Source organism: Cyprinodon tularosa, unplaced genomic scaffold (assembly GCF_016077235.1).
Source record: "Cyprinodon tularosa strain WSP-4 unplaced genomic scaffold, ASM1607723v1 ctg124, whole genome shotgun sequence".
NCBI lineage: Eukaryota > Metazoa > Chordata > Actinopteri > Cyprinodontiformes > Cyprinodontidae > Cyprinodon > Cyprinodon tularosa.
Window position 1 is genome coordinate 433,713 of NW_024038048.1, and position 16,167 is coordinate 449,879.

The 16,167-nt window shown below is 41.8% G+C and overlaps 1 non-coding gene across 1 annotated transcript; it reads right to left on the reverse strand.

The window, feature by feature from the left end:
• Nucleotides 1-12,948: 12,948 nt before the first annotated feature.
• LOC119777528 lies at nt 12,949-13,102 on the reverse strand. The gene has a single exon (XR_005279927.1). It is a non-coding gene; the product is annotated as a 5.8S ribosomal RNA (ribosomal RNA).
• Between the last annotated feature and the right edge of the window lie 3,065 nt (nt 13,103-16,167).

Consider the following 16,167-nt stretch of genomic DNA (forward strand, 5'->3'; position numbering starts at 1 on the left):
AATCCTTTAAAACAATCAGCACAGAACAAATGCACTTGAGCTGGTGGCCCGCAAGCCACGTGATATATTCCCATAGAAGTAAATGGGAGTCTTTTTGGGGGGTCAGGGGAAGAGGGGAGGGGGGGTGTAGGGGGAAGGGGAGGCTCTGGGATACGAGGCCACTGCTCTACAGTCCTTGTCTGTTGTTCTATCAGTTATTCTGGAACTGTGGATGTGCAAATGCTTGCAGTACTGCTGTGGTCAAAGGAATATGCTGAAGTGCACAGTTTCTTTTAGCGTAGTTGGGGTGTGGTCACAGGGACACATGCACGCTTGGAACAGACGCATGACCAACAAACTGAGAAAAATAATAGACACATACTGTTTACGAGAAGTGTTTAAACATGACACATTTTGTGATGATGCTATAAATCCGCTGCACAGACCATTAAATAGAGGAATATTAGCAGTTAAACATCTACTTTCATTTCTATAGCATAAATAACTTGTGATTGAGCTGTAGATTAAAAAATAACCATAGCTTAGCTTCTCCATATTTTACAATGGTCTTTTTTATGTTGAAAATGCCAAATAGTCAAAGCAAAACTGCCCATTTGGAAACATGGTTGTGTATTGAAGTAAAATAAAAACTGACTTTTTCTCTGGTAATGTAAAGGCCTGGTGAAGGTTTTCAGATCTTAGTTGATGACAAATCCTTTATATTTAGCAATTAGGGTGTTTCCTCTGTTTTAACCGATGCATTGATATTTATAGTCTATTGCTGCAAGGTTTGAAAAGTGACACTTTGATGGTAAGAAAAAAATTTTATTGGCTGATCTTTGAAGATAATTGAAATTTTAAGATAAATGGATCAACAGCCTGTGTGTGTTTTCAATTACAAGTTGAGTAATAATGACCTTGCAAAACTAAATTTCAAAAGGGACCACATTGCTAAGCAATGTACAGTAAGTTGTCCTTTGCATCATGTTTGCTTGGTGCCTCATTATGTTAAATGTTTAAAGTTTCTTTTCTTATAGAGGTTTGTTTTCTGAAAGTTTAATCTGAAAGTTGGTACACATAGTATTTTAAAGATACTTCAAATATGTTTTAAAAGTAGTGATATATTGACAGCATTTAAACAGTTATTGTTACAAGGCTTCCATATCCTAAAAAAAAAAACGTAACACTAGGTTAAAGTTTAGTTTAACATTTTAGCAGTCCTATTATGGTGTGGTTTATTAAAGCCATTTCCGCATTTTACTAACCACCACTACTTCTCTTGCACATTTTTGGTTTTGGAATGGTCAATATTAAATATAGTCTAATGTTCTAATAATATAGATGGGCATTCACACATTTTATTTTAGGTCATGAACTTTTATATCGCTGCAGTTTGGGGAAACTGGCTTCAGTCAAATGACGTTAGTCAACACTTATTTCATACATCAAGGCCAACCTATCAAAGTTCAACAGGAAATTAGTTGTACATCCTTCACATTGCATTGCATGACAGATGGCCATACAATAAATGTATTGTTAACTTCACCTATGTTTCATAATACTGAATATCTCTCTGAAACTGGTAAAGATGCAAATGTTTTCCCATGATTTACTCTGGGGTCTATTCACTCAAAATCAGCTGCAGTCTCAGGAACTGATCCTCTTTTACGAGTCTGATTCTGCATAACATTTCCATCCCTGGCTCTTGCTACTCTAAACACTGTGATCCATCCTCCTTAGAAAAGTGGAACCTTCTAATCATACAGAAGATGTTAAATTAAAGTAAACCTAAATGACTGCCAGTGTATTAGGATGCATTTGAAATGTTCTCATGTAATTTATACAGAGAAAACCATTCCCTTAAAGGGTCATCACCTGAAAATCTGACTTTTTCATGTTAAAGCATGTGTGAAAGTGGACTAATGTTCTTTTTATGCGGGATCTTTGTTAAAACCAGAAAAGCCCACAAGAGGGTGCTCTCAACAAAATCCTGTTTCACAAAGTGAGGCGCTTCCAAAAATCAGGGACTCACCTGCAGGCAATCAGTAAATGTTGGTGCTTCAGTAAATTTTTACTTATTGTGTAAGATACTGAAAGCAACGGTAAACAAACCATAGGAAATCACTGTTATTAATGCAGATAGATGCAAGTCAGATTCGTGTGTACCCTTGCAAACGGTGTATGAAAAGGGCTCGTAATTAGATCTCTTTTTCTCTTTAGAATAATTAATCATGAAATTAAAGAGAATTTATGAGGTTATGACTCCTTTAAACCACTTAAATGACTTGCAAAGCTAATTGATATCAGCTTTGAAACAGTATTACAAACAGCATATATTTGGGATTTTTTAGGCTTCCTTAATATGGTGACCAATCATAAAGAAAACAGATGACTCCATTGAGGCAGGAAAACACCCAAAACATGCAGGATAGGGTTCTGAGTATCAGTTGTGATTGTCTGACTGGATATTCATATGACATGATCATGCCCTGTCCAGCAGCACCATCTGCTGCACAAATCTATGATCAGCAGCCCTGTATGTTTAATCATATAGACTGATTTCAGACATTGATTTCCTTTTTATCTTCATTCCACCTTTTTTTTTTGTTGCCATTTTTCAATTTCTTTCCTCTTAATAAATGATTTTCCTTCCCCTTTCCCTAAAGGAATTGTAATTGTTATTTGTCTACTTTTCATTCCAGCTAACTTTCCATTAATTAGCTTGAAAACAGCACTTTGTAGGCACCCACTTTCTCTAACAATGGCCCTTTTTGGGTTACCCTCCATGCATTGGGTGTCAGTTCAGTGGCAGTTCCAGAACATTTTCTTAGGGTTGACCAGGCAGCACAATAATGTGCATGTGGCCAAAAAGTAATAGGGATCAAATTCGGTTCAGAGTCAAGCTATTGGGATCAGGCATCAGGTTCAATTTGCATATTTTCTTAGCCAAAACAAGGATTTGTTGGGCTACTGTAATTTTGAATTGAAAAACGTCCTAAATGGGAAGTCTTCAAACTTGAAAAACAAAGTCCAAAGTTTTTTTTTTGGGTTTTTTTTTTTTGAATGATTATGACCTGGATGTCTAAGAATCTTCACCAGCTTATCAGGGAAATGAATGCCCACAATGTCTATATTCTCCAAAAGAGAATAACAGAACAGACCTTCATGAGGCCCTTGTTAAAGCTATGCACATATTTATGCATCTATGCTCTTCAAATAACTTTCTGGTTCGACGCAACATTTACATTAAATGGGTTGAGAGGTTGTTCTTTACCAGTAAATACATAAAAGATTCCCAGATGACTGCCGATACAAACTCTCCCCTATAAAACCTAAAACTAATTCTTATAAGAGAGTAAAATCTGTATTAGTCTTCATTAAATGTAGCATATTGTTGTAAATAATCGATTGCTTTATTTTTGGTGTCAGCTTTTGGTCAATATGCTAACCTTAAAAGGTCAAAGTGGGAAAATGTAGTAGTAGTAGACAAATTAGCAATTAGAGGAGGCAATAACAATTACAATTCCTTTAGGGAAAGGGGAAGGAAAATCATTTATTAAGAGGAAAGAAATTGAAAAATGGCAAAAAAAAAGGTGGAATGAAGATAAAAAGGAAGAAGGTTATATAAAGTACAAAAGTCAGTATTAAATAGAAATATTAATGAGAGAAACCGAAGGGAAGAAATAATAATGATCAGATTAAGAGTAGGTCATACTTATTTAAATGACAATTTATACTTAATAGGGAGGAAAAATAATGATAAATGTGAAGGATGTGGAGAGATAGAAAATATAGAACACGTATTGATGAACTGCAAAACATATGAACCTGAAAGGAAGAAATTGAAAAGAGGACAGGCCAAGAATGGAGTCTTAAAGGATTATTGGGAAATAAAGGAAATATAAAAGATATTTATAGATTAAGGAAAGCATTATTTATTTATCTTTAGAATACAAAATTAAAAAATAGAATTTAATAGATGTAAAACAATGTTGCTACACACTCATGAACAGTAGGTGGCGGTATGCCCGCCCCTTCCCTAGAGCCCGGTGGGATCGAAAACATTTTGAATGGAAATCAATGGGGAGAAATTAATAAACTTCTGGTCCCAGTCGCTCTCTGTCATTGATTCCAGATATGCTGGTTGTGTATTTAAATTGTTTTTTATTTTTTTTTTAGTTCCTCTTTGGTCAAAATCTGGTCAAAACCCATCAATGAGATCGCACCAAACCGGAAGTGAAATGCACAAAGGATTGGGTAGATTTCCAAATAAAACACATCCGATCTTAACCCATGATCCTTTTTTTTAACTAGTTTAATTAGTTTCTCCCGTATGCCACGACGTAATGCATTGATCTGAAAATCCACTGCGGTAAAGCTAGCCGCCTCTTCGAAAATAACAGTAAAGCCAGCCCGCTCTCGATTTTCACATGCGCGACAGCTCAATACATTATGGTACCGCCATTTACGTGCTGCTTTCACAATAAAAGCGCACATCCGGTCCATGTTTCATCTACTGGAAATAGATTTACAACGGCTTCGAGTTTTAGACTTTGTATTTATGCTAAAAGACATTTCAAAATAAAACACAATTAAAAAAGCACTTTTTGACTTTTTTTAACCTAAGTTGCCATGCCCATTGCTGGAAAACTCTCTGTTTCCAATGACTTCCAGCACATCTGGTTGACAGAGGGACACCTCTAGAACACAACCACAAACTGACAGCAACATCTGATGTGTCATTTCAAAATAAAACACAATTAAAAAAGCACTTTTTGACTTTTTTTTAACCTAAGTTGCCGTGCCCATTGCTGGAAAACTCTCTGTTTCCAATGACTTCCAGCACATCTGGTTGACAGAGGGACACCTCTAGAACACAACCACAAACTGACAGCAACATCTGATGTGTCATTTCAAAATAAAACGCAATTAAAAAAGCACTTTTTGACTTTTTTTAACCTAAGTTGCCATGCCCATTGCTGGAAAACTCTCTGTTTCCAATGACTTCCAGCACATCTGGTTGACAGAGGGACACCTCTAGAACACAACCACAAACTGACAGCAACATCTGATGTGTCATTTCAAAATAAAACGCAATTAAAAAAGCACTTTTTGACTTTTTTTAACCTAAGTTGCCATGCCCATTGCTGGAAAACTCTCTGTTTCCAATGACTTCCAGCACATCTGGTTGACAGAGGGACACCTCTAGAACACAACCACAAACTGACAGCAACATCTGATGTGTCATTTCAAAATAAAACGCAATTAAAAAAGCACTTTTTGACTTTTTTTAACCTAAGTTGCCATGCCCATTGCTGGAAAACTCTCTGTTTCCAATGACTTCCAGCACATCTGGTTGACAGAGGGACACCTCTAGAACACAACCACAAACTGACAGCAACATCTGATGTGTCATTTCAAAATAAAACGCAATTAAAAAAGCACTTTTTGACTTTTTTTAACCTAAGTTGCCATGCCCATTGCTGGAAAACTCTCTGTTTCCAATGACTTCCAGCACATCTGGTTGACAGAGGGACACCTCTAGAACACAACCACAAACTGACAGCAACATCTGATGTGTCATTTCAAAATAAAACACAATTAAAAAAGCACTTTTTGACTTTTTTTAACCTAAGTTGCCATGCCCATTGCTGGAAAACTCTCTGTTTCCAATGACTTCCAGCACATCTGGTTGACAGAGGGACACCTCTAGAACACAACCACAAACTGACAGCAACATCTGATGTGTCATTTCAAAATAAAACGCAATTAAAAAAGCACTTTTTGACTTTTTTTAACCTAAGTTGCCATGCCCATTGCTGGAAAACTCTCTGTTTCCAATGACTTCCAGCACATCTGGTTGACAGAGGGACACCTCTAGAACACAACCACAAACTGACAGCAACATCTGATGTGTCATTTCAAAATAAAACACAATTAAAAAAGCACTTTTTGACTTTTTTTAACCTAAGTTGCCGTGCCCATTGCTGGAAAACTCTCTGTTTCCAATGACTTCCAGCACATCTGGTTGACAGAGGGACACCTCTAGAACACAACCACAAACTGACAGCAACATCTGATGTGTCATTTCAAAATAAAACGCAATTAAAAAAGCACTTTTTGACTTTTTTTAACCTAAGTTGCCATGCCCATTGCTGGAAAACTCTCTGTTTCCAATGACTTCCAGCACATCTGGTTGACAGAGGGACACCTCTAGAACACAACCACAAACTGACAGCAACATCTGATGTGTCATTTCAAAATAAAACGCAATTAAAAAAGCACTTTTTGACTTTTTTTAACCTAAGTTGCCATGCCCATTGCTGGAAAACTCTCTGTTTCCAATGACTTCCAGCACATCTGGTTGACAGAGGGACACCTCTAGAACACAACCACAAACTGACAGCAACATCTGATGTGTCATTTCAAAATAAAACGCAATTAAAAAAGCACTTTTTGACTTTTTTTAACCTAAGTTGCCATGCCCATTGCTGGAAAACTCTCTGTTTCCAATGACTTCCAGCACATCTGGTTGACAGAGGGACACCTCTAGAACACAACCACAAACTGACAGCAACATCTGATGTGTCATTTCAAAATAAAACGCAATTAAAAAAGCACTTTTTGACTTTTTTTAACCTAAGTTGCCATGCCCATTGCTGGAAAACTCTCTGTTTCCAATGACTTCCAGCACATCTGGTTGACAGAGGGACACCTCTAGAACACAACCACAAACTGACAGCAACATCTGATGTGTCATTTCAAAATAAAACACAATTAAAAAAGCACTTTTTGACTTTTTTTAACCTAAGTTGCCGTGCCCATTGCTGGAAAACTCTCTGTTTCCAATGACTTCCAGCACATCTGGTTGACAGAGGGACACCTCTAGAACACAACCACAAACTGACAGCAACATCTGATGTGTCATTTCAAAATAAAACGCAATTAAAAAAGCACTTTTTGACTTTTTTTAACCTAAGTTGCCATGCCCATTGCTGGAAAACTCTCTGTTTCCAATGACTTCCAGCACATCTGGTTGACAGAGGGACACCTCTAGAACACAACCACAAACTGACAGCAACATCTGATGTGTCATTTCAAAATAAAACACAATTAAAAAAGCACTTTTTGACTTTTTTTAACCTAAGTTGCCGTGCCCATTGCTGGAAAACTCTCTGTTTCCAATGACTTCCAGCACATCTGGTTGACAGAGGGACACCTCTAGAACACAACCACAAACTGACAGCAACATCTGATGTGTCATTTCAAAATAAAACACAATTAAAAAAGCACTTTTTGACTTTTTTTAACCTAAGTTGCCATGCCCATTGCTGGAAAACTCTCTGTTTCCAATGACTTCCAGCACATCTGGTTGACAGAGGGACACCTCTAGAACACAACCACAAACTGACAGCAACATCTGATGTGTCATTTCAAAATAAAACGCAATTAAAAAAGCACTTTTTGACTTTTTTTAACCTAAGTTGCCATGCCCATTGCTGGAAAACTCTCTGTTTCCAATGACTTCCAGCACATCTGGTTGACAGAGGGACACCTCTAGAACACAACCACAAACTGACAGCAACATCTGATGTGTCATTTCAAAATAAAACGCAATTAAAAAAGCACTTTTTGACTTTTTTTAACCTAAGTTGCCATGCCCATTGCTGGAAAACTCTCTGTTTCCAATGACTTCCAGCACATCTGGTTGACAGAGGGACACCTCTAGAACACAACCACAAACTGACAGCAACATCTGATGTGTCATTTCAAAATAAAACGCAATTAAAAAAGCACTTTTTGACTTTTTTTAACCTAAGTTGCCATGCCCATTGCTGGAAAACTCTCTGTTTCCAATGACTTCCAGCACATCTGGTTGACAGAGGGACACCTCTAGAACACAACCACAAACTGACAGCAACATCTGATGTGTCATTTCAAAATAAAACACAATTAAAAAAGCACTTTTTGACTTTTTTTAACCTAAGTTGCCGTGCCCATTGCTGGAAAACTCTCTGTTTCCAATGACTTCCAGCACATCTGGTTGACAGAGGGACACCTCTAGAACACAACCACAAACTGACAGCAACATCTGATGTGTCATTTCAAAATAAAACGCAATTAAAAAAGCACTTTTTGACTTTTTTTAACCTAAGTTGCCATGCCCATTGCTGGAAAACTCTCTGTTTCCAATGACTTCCAGCACATCTGGTTGACAGAGGGACACCTCTAGAACACAACCACAAACTGACAGCAACATCTGATGTGTCATTTCAAAATAAAACGCAATTAAAAAAGCACTTTTTGACTTTTTTTAACCTAAGTTGCCATGCCCATTGCTGGAAAACTCTCTGTTTCCAATGACTTCCAGCACATCTGGTTGACAGAGGGACACCTCTAGAACACAACCACAAACTGACAGCAACATCTGATGTGTCATTTCAAAATAAAACACAATTAAAAAAGCACTTTTTGACTTTTTTTAACCTAAGTTGCCGTGCCCATTGCTGGAAAACTCTCTGTTTCCAATGACTTCCAGCACATCTGGTTGACAGAGGGACACCTCTAGAACACAACCACAAACTGACAGCAACATCTGATGTGTCATTTCAAAATAAAACGCAATTAAAAAAGCACTTTTTGACTTTTTTTAACCTAAGTTGCCATGCCCATTGCTGGAAAACTCTCTGTTTCCAATGACTTCCAGCACATCTGGTTGACAGAGGGACACCTCTAGAACACAACCACAAACTGACAGCAACATCTGATGTGTCATTTCAAAATAAAACGCAATTAAAAAAGCACTTTTTGACTTTTTTTAACCTAAGTTGCCATGCCCATTGCTGGAAAACTCTCTGTTTCCAATGACTTCCAGCACATCTGGTTGACAGAGGGACACCTCTAGAACACAACCACAAACTGACAGCAACATCTGATGTGTCATTTCAAAATAAAACGCAATTAAAAAAGCACTTTTTGACTTTTTTTAACCTAAGTTGCCATGCCCATTGCTGGAAAACTCTCTGTTTCCAATGACTTCCAGCACATCTGGTTGACAGAGGGACACCTCTAGAACACAACCACAAACTGACAGCAACATCTGATGTGTCATTTCAAAATAAAACACAATTAAAAAAGCACTTTTTGACTTTTTTACCCTAAGTTGCCATGCCCATTGCTGGAAAACTCTCTGTTTCCAATGACTTCCAGCACATCTGGTTGACAGAGGGACACCTCTAGAACACAACCACAAACTGACAGCAACATCTGATGTGTCATTTCAAAATAAAACACAATTAAAAAAGCACTTTTTGACTTTTTTTAACCTAAGTTGCCATGCCCATTGCTGGAAAACTCTCTGTTTCCAATGACTTCCAGCACATCTGGTTGACAGAGGGACACCTCTAGAACACAACCACAAACTGACAGCAACATCTGATGTGTCATTTCAAAATAAAACGCAATTAAAAAAGCACTTTTTGACTTTTTTTAACCTAAGTTGCCATGCCCATTGCTGGAAAACTCTCTGTTTCCAATGACTTCCAGCACATCTGGTTGACAGAGGGACACCTCTAGAACACAACCACAAACTGACAGCAACATCTGATGTGTCATTTCAAAATAAAACACAATTAAAAAAGCACTTTTTGACTTTTTTACCCTAAGTTGCCATGCCCATTGCTGGAAAACTCTCTGTTTCCAATGACTTCCAGCACATCTGGTTGACAGAGGGACACCTCTAGAACACAACCACAAACTGACAGCAACATCTGATGTGTCATTTCAAAATAAAACGCAATTAAAAAAGCACTTTTTGACTTTTTTTAACCTAAGTTGCCATGCCCATTGCTGGAAAACTCTCTGTTTCCAATGACTTCCAGCACATCTGGTTGACAGAGGGACACCTCTAGAACACAACCACAAACTGACAGCAACATCTGATGTGTCATTTCAAAATAAAACGCAATTAAAAAAGCACTTTTTGACTTTTTTTAACCTAAGTTGCCATGCCCATTGCTGGAAAACTCTCTGTTTCCAATGACTTCCAGCACATCTGGTTGACAGAGGGACACCTCTAGAACACAACCACAAACTGACAGCAACATCTGATGTGTCATTTCAAAATAAAACACAATTAAAAAAGCACTTTTTGACTTTTTTACCCTAAGTTGCCATGCCCATTGCTGGAAAACTCTCTGTTTCCAATGACTTCCAGCACATCTGGTTGACAGAGGGACACCTCTAGAACACAACCACAAACTGACAGCAACATCTGATGTGTCATTTCAAAATAAAACACAATTAAAAAAGCACTTTTTGACTTTTTTTTAACCTAAGTTGCCATGCCCATTGCTGGAAAACTCTCTGTTTCCAATGACTTCCAGCACATCTGGTTGACAGAGGGACACCTCTAGAACACAACCACAAACTGACAGCAACATCTGATGTGTCATTTCAAAATAAAACACAATTAAAAAAGCACTTTTTGACTTTTTTTAACCTAAGTTGAAAAAACCCTAACCCTAACCCTTAACCAGCTACTAGATGGTTCGATTAGTCTTTCGCCCCTATACCCAGGTGGGACGACCGATTTGCACGTCAGGACTGCTACGGGCCTCCACCAGAGTTTCCCCTGGCTTCGCCCTGCCCAGGCATAGTTCACCATCTTTCGGGTCCTATCACACACGCTCATGCTCCACCTCCCCGACGGGGCGGGCGAGATGGACCGGTGGTGCGCCCGGAGCCACGGGGGGGCCCGGGATCCCACCTCAGCCGGCGCGCGCCGGCCCTCACTTTCATTGCGCCACGGGGTTTAGTTCGGCCCTTTGACTCGCGTGCGTGTTAAGACTCCTTGGTCCATGTTTCAAGACGGGTCGGGTGGGTTGCCGACATCGCCACTGACCCCTTGCGCCTGTGTACGTGGGCCCTGGCGGCGCGACGCGGTCGGGGCGCACTGAGGACAGTACGTGTCGGTCGACAGCCACGGGGGCGAGGGGGCCCCGTCCCTCCCCACGGGGAGAGAGGGCGCAGTGAGCACTTTGTTCCACGGCCCCGGAAAGCGACGAGGTCCGGACGATGGGTCGCTGTAAAGCTGGCGGCCAGAGCCGCCAGCCACCTTCGTCCCAAGCCCTTCCTGGTCGATCCAGAGCCGGTCACGGCGCACCGCCTCGGGGGAAATGCGCCCGGCAGGGGCTGGCGCACGCCGGGGAGAGGTCCCGCGAGGGGATCCTCCCGCACCGTGCGGCCGACCCTGGCCCGCCGGGTTGAATCCCCCGGGCAGACTGCGCGGACCCCACCCTTTTAACTCTTAACGGTTTCACGCCCTCTTGAACTCTCTCTTCAAAGTTCTTTTCAACTTTCCCTTACGGTACTTGTCGACTATCAGTCTCGTGCCGGTATTTAGCCTTAGATGGAGTTTACCACCCGCTTTGGGCTGCATTTGTCATGATCTCGGCGCTGATGGTTTGGTTTTTTCCTTTGCTCCTTGCTTTCCTGTCTAATTGGTTATGCGGCTGATTATTGCCGATCATTTCCACCTGGTTCCCCTACTATTTAAGTTGTGCGTTTGCCTCCCATCAGCGCCGGGTTATTCTTGTGTTTTTGAGATACGTTCCCCAGCAATCTGTAGTCTGCCTGTTTCCCTGATATTGACCAGTTTCTGCCCTGAGGATTTCGAGTTTTTTGCCTTGCCCCTGTCTGCTCTGTTTGTCCTGTCTTATCCTGGATTCTACCGGCTTCTGAACCTGATACTGTCGTCTGACTTCGGCCTTGGATTTCCCCTCTGGACTCTGTTGCTGCTCGGCGTCTGCTGCGCGCTCTCAAGGAACTCTGGGGGCGTCTGCGGTCAAACCTCAGCAAACGGACTGAACTTTGAATCAGGTCAGTGACTTTGCTCCAAGTCGTGTTAAACTCCATATCCAGTCACTGATCTGTATTCTCCCATTTCTGCAGAGAGCCGCCCCGCAGCAGACGAGCAGCCCCGCGCACCTGTTTGGTTAAATAAACGCTTTGAACTTTCCCACTGTCTGTCTCGCCTCGAATTCTGGGTCCTACATTCTGAGATCATTACAGCATTCCCAAACAACCCGACTCCGAGAAGACCGAGCCCCGGCGCAACGGGGGCCGTTACCGGCCTCACACCGTCTACGGGCTGAGCCTCGATCAGGAGGACTCAGGCCCCCGAGCGACACCGGGCAAAGCGGTCTTCTGTATGCCACATTTCCCACGCCCGCCGGTCGGACAGGGATTCGGCGCTGGGCTCTTCCCTCTTCGCTCGCCGCTACTGAGGGAATCCTGGTTAGTTTCTTTTCCTCCGCTTAGTAATATGCTTAAATTCAGCGGGTTGTCTCGTCTGATCTGAGGTCGCAGTCGAATGGAGCGGAGGGTCTGGGCGCCGCCACGGCCCCCTTTCGGAGGTCGCCACGGACGCGCCGGGCCCCCGTGTGCGTGGCTCCGTAGGGGCGGGTGGCTCCCACGGAGGCTCACGACGAGCTCGGAGAAAAGGCGACCGGGTTCCCCGACGCGGCGACGGCAGAGGCCGGTCCCGGACCGCGCCACCGTCACCCGGTTCGTCCTCCCCCTTCAGACCCCGGCGCTCCCCCCGCTAGGACTGCCCGCCTCCGCCAGCCGGAAAGACACCTACCCCGCCGGCACGCCGGGTGCGGGCAGCAAGGAGAGCCAGAGCCCACCGCCAGCCGCGCCCCGCACGTGAGCGGGGAGAGGGCCTCCTCGACGGAGAACGGCGCCCCACCCCCCCGGCTGTTTGACCTATCGGGGAGGAAGGAGGGAGCGCTGAGTAAAGGGAGGACAGCGGAAGCGACGGGCACCCGGGGCCGGGTACTCGCGCGTCGCGTCAGGCGTCCCAGTCTCGTCTGCTCTTAGGGGGACGAAGGCGGTCCAGGCCGCCTGCGACAGCCCCAGCCGCGGAGAGGGAGGGCCGGAGCCCTCCCTTTCCGATTGATTGCAAAACGACCCTCAGACAGGCGTGGCCCCGGGAGGGACCCGGGGCCGCAATGTGCGTTCGAAGTGTCGATGATCAATGTGTTCTGCAATTCACATTAGTTCTCGCAGCTAGCTGCGTTCTTCATCGACGCACGAGCCGAGTGATCCACCGCTAAGAGTTGTCAGGTTTCGTGGTTCGGTGTGGACAAGTTCGGAGACGGGAGGGTTGACACGCCTGACGGCGAGGAACCGGCGGGGGTTAGGGTTAGTTTGTGGTTGTGTTCTAGAGGTGTCCCTCTGTCAACCAGATGTGCTGGAAGTCATTGGAAACAGAGAGTTTTCCAGCAATGGGCACAGCAACTTAGGTTAAAAAAAGTCAAAAAGTGCCTTTTTAATTGTGTTTTATTTTGAAATGACACATCAGATGTTGCTGTCAGTTTGTGGTTGTGTTCTAGAGGTGTCCCTCTGTCAACCAGATGTGCTGGAAGTCATTGGAAACAGAGAGTTTTCCAGCAATGGGCATGGCAACTTAGGGTAAAAAAGTCAAAAAGGTGCTTTTTTAATTGTGTTTTATTTTGAAATGACATATCAGATGTTGCTGTCAGTTTGTGGTTGTGTTCTAGAGGTGTCCCTCTGTCAACCAGATGTGCTGGAAGTCATTGGAAACAGAGAGTTTTCCAGCAATGGGCATGGCAACTTAGGTTAAAAAAAGTCAAAAAGTGCTTTTTTAATTGTGTTTTATTTTGAAATGACACATCAGATGTTGCTGTCAGTTTGTGGTTGTGTTCTAGAGGTGTCCCTCTGTCAACCAGATGTGCTGGAAGTCATTGGAAACAGAGAGTTTTCCAGCAATAGGCACGGCAACTTAGGTTAAAAAAAGTCAAAAAGGGCTTTTTTAATTGTGTTTTATTTTGAAATGTCTTTCAGCATAAATACAAAGTCTAAAACTCGAAGCCGTTGTAAATCTATTTCCAGTAGATTAAACATGGACTGGATGCGCGCTTTTATTGTGAAAGCAGCATGTAAATGGTGGTACCATAATGTCTGGAGCTGTCGCGCATGTGAAAATCGAGAGCGGGCTGTTATTTTCGAAGAGGGGCTACCTTTACCGCAGTGAAAATCCACCTCAGACGCAACGCACGCAGTGGCGAGGGTTTGATCCGTCAGATGGAGTTAAATCACAAAGAATTCAATGTTGAATCGGGGCGGCAGCTAAATGCTAGGCGATGGGTAGCAGCCTAAACGTTGCAATTTCACATAATCCTGACGAGGTCCGAAAAACCGTAGCAAAAACTAGCAAGCGGGTGATTATGTATGTTCACTAAGTAAATATTATGTAAATAAACCCTACACTTCTCGCTATAAATGTGATCAAAACCCATTTAAATGCAGAAACTGATTGAAATGATTGATTTTCCCACTAAAAGTTAGAGAAATCTCAGCCATGTTTATACCAAAATGTTACAGTTTCACATTATCTTGAAAAATCTTTGCAAGAAACGAACAAGCAAGTGAATATGTACATTCCCTGAGTAAATATTCTGGCAACAAACTATACATTTCTCACTAGAAATGTAATCAAAACTCATTTTAATGCAAAAACAAACTCAAGTTATTAATCTTTCCACAAAAAATGAGCGAATGTCGGCCATCTATATATATTTTTTTCTTCTCCCAGCTGGAATCTTGAAAGTCACGTGACTAGGACGTAAAACAATAGAAAGCGTATAGGTAGAAGAAACGTAACAGTACCACAAAAAAATGGCCATTAATGTACCTCCACTACGTTTTGCAGTGTGGACCAACGTAGTGGGGGTACATTTTCCCATGAGACTGGGTTGTTTCAGATAACCCATCCTCCTATGATTGATAAACACTTTGCAAAGATTAAAATAAGTCATTTACTTTAGTATAAAACCTCAAAGGAGTTTAGACATAATTTTCTGTTAGAGAGAAATTTGTAATTAGCTGCTATGTCTTAGTAGAACTAGCAGCCAAACCTAAAAAAGCAATTAGGCTATTACAAATGTTGGATCATTGTAATACCAAAAAAGGTTTTTTTTATTAAACATTTTATTAGTGGATACATTGTACATGTCATTTACTTGTGTGAAATAAAAAAAAATCTGATACAAAAACAACAGCTTGTCGGACAACAACTGACAAGGGCCAAAAATGTCACACTGCAACCAATAACAGTGAATTAATGACTTGACTAGAGATGAAACAAATGCGAGTGAAAGTACATAATCCAATCATTTCTTCATATGTCACATCTGCTTGAATTCAATAGTTAATAACCACTGCAAAACCGTACAGAAGTAGCTACTTGCCCCATTTGAGATTCCTGGTTCAAATGATTGCATACGTTTTAAGACTCTAGCCTGTTTAACGCCCATTCATACAAATCTGGTGTGTGTCATCAAGGAGCAACCTAAAACATGCAAGACAGGGGTACAAGAGGAACAGGGTCAGGAACCACTGAAGAATAGAAAACAGAATACTTAAGGTCAGGGATATTCAACTCCATTTCCCCAGAGGCCGGGTGCTGGAACTTTTAGATTTTTCCCCTCGCTTTAGAATAGGGTTAGCGTTGCAGATGTTTATACTTCAGCAAAAGCCTGTCATCACCAGCAATCAATTGAAATGACATGTACTGAGGGGGATTTAGCCAAGAGCTTCCAAATTTCCCTTTGGGATTAATAGAGCATTTTTTATTTAATTATTATTGAATAAACGTGAATGGCACAGCCTCTGCCCTCCAACAGAAAAGGAAAGCAGTTATTGCTATTGCAACACAATGATGCCCCGTGTGTGGCTGTAACTCTGTCCCACAGTGTGACATAAAATCAAACATTTGCCTCTTTCTTAAAACAAAACTTTTTTGGAATTAATTATGTTTTATTCTTATACCTAACTTGGAATGCTATTTCCGTGTGATGAGGATGCAGAAAACCAGCAGAACTTACATTTGGAGGAACGAGTTTCCTCCTTCACTAGTTCACTTTAACAATACTGCCAAATTCCAGCGAGCCTGCTCTGATAAATGGTCTACTGGCCCTACCCACTATGGGCTTTGGGACAATTCTTAATATGGCGCACCCTCTGAGTGAACGCACAAATGAAAGGTTAGTGCTTATTGTTTGTATTTAAGGACCAGGTTGTGATTCAGCCATCATTTTCTGAACATTACAGAAAACATCTGTTTCACTGATGGCCTCAAAGGGTTGCTCAGCAAAATTCAAG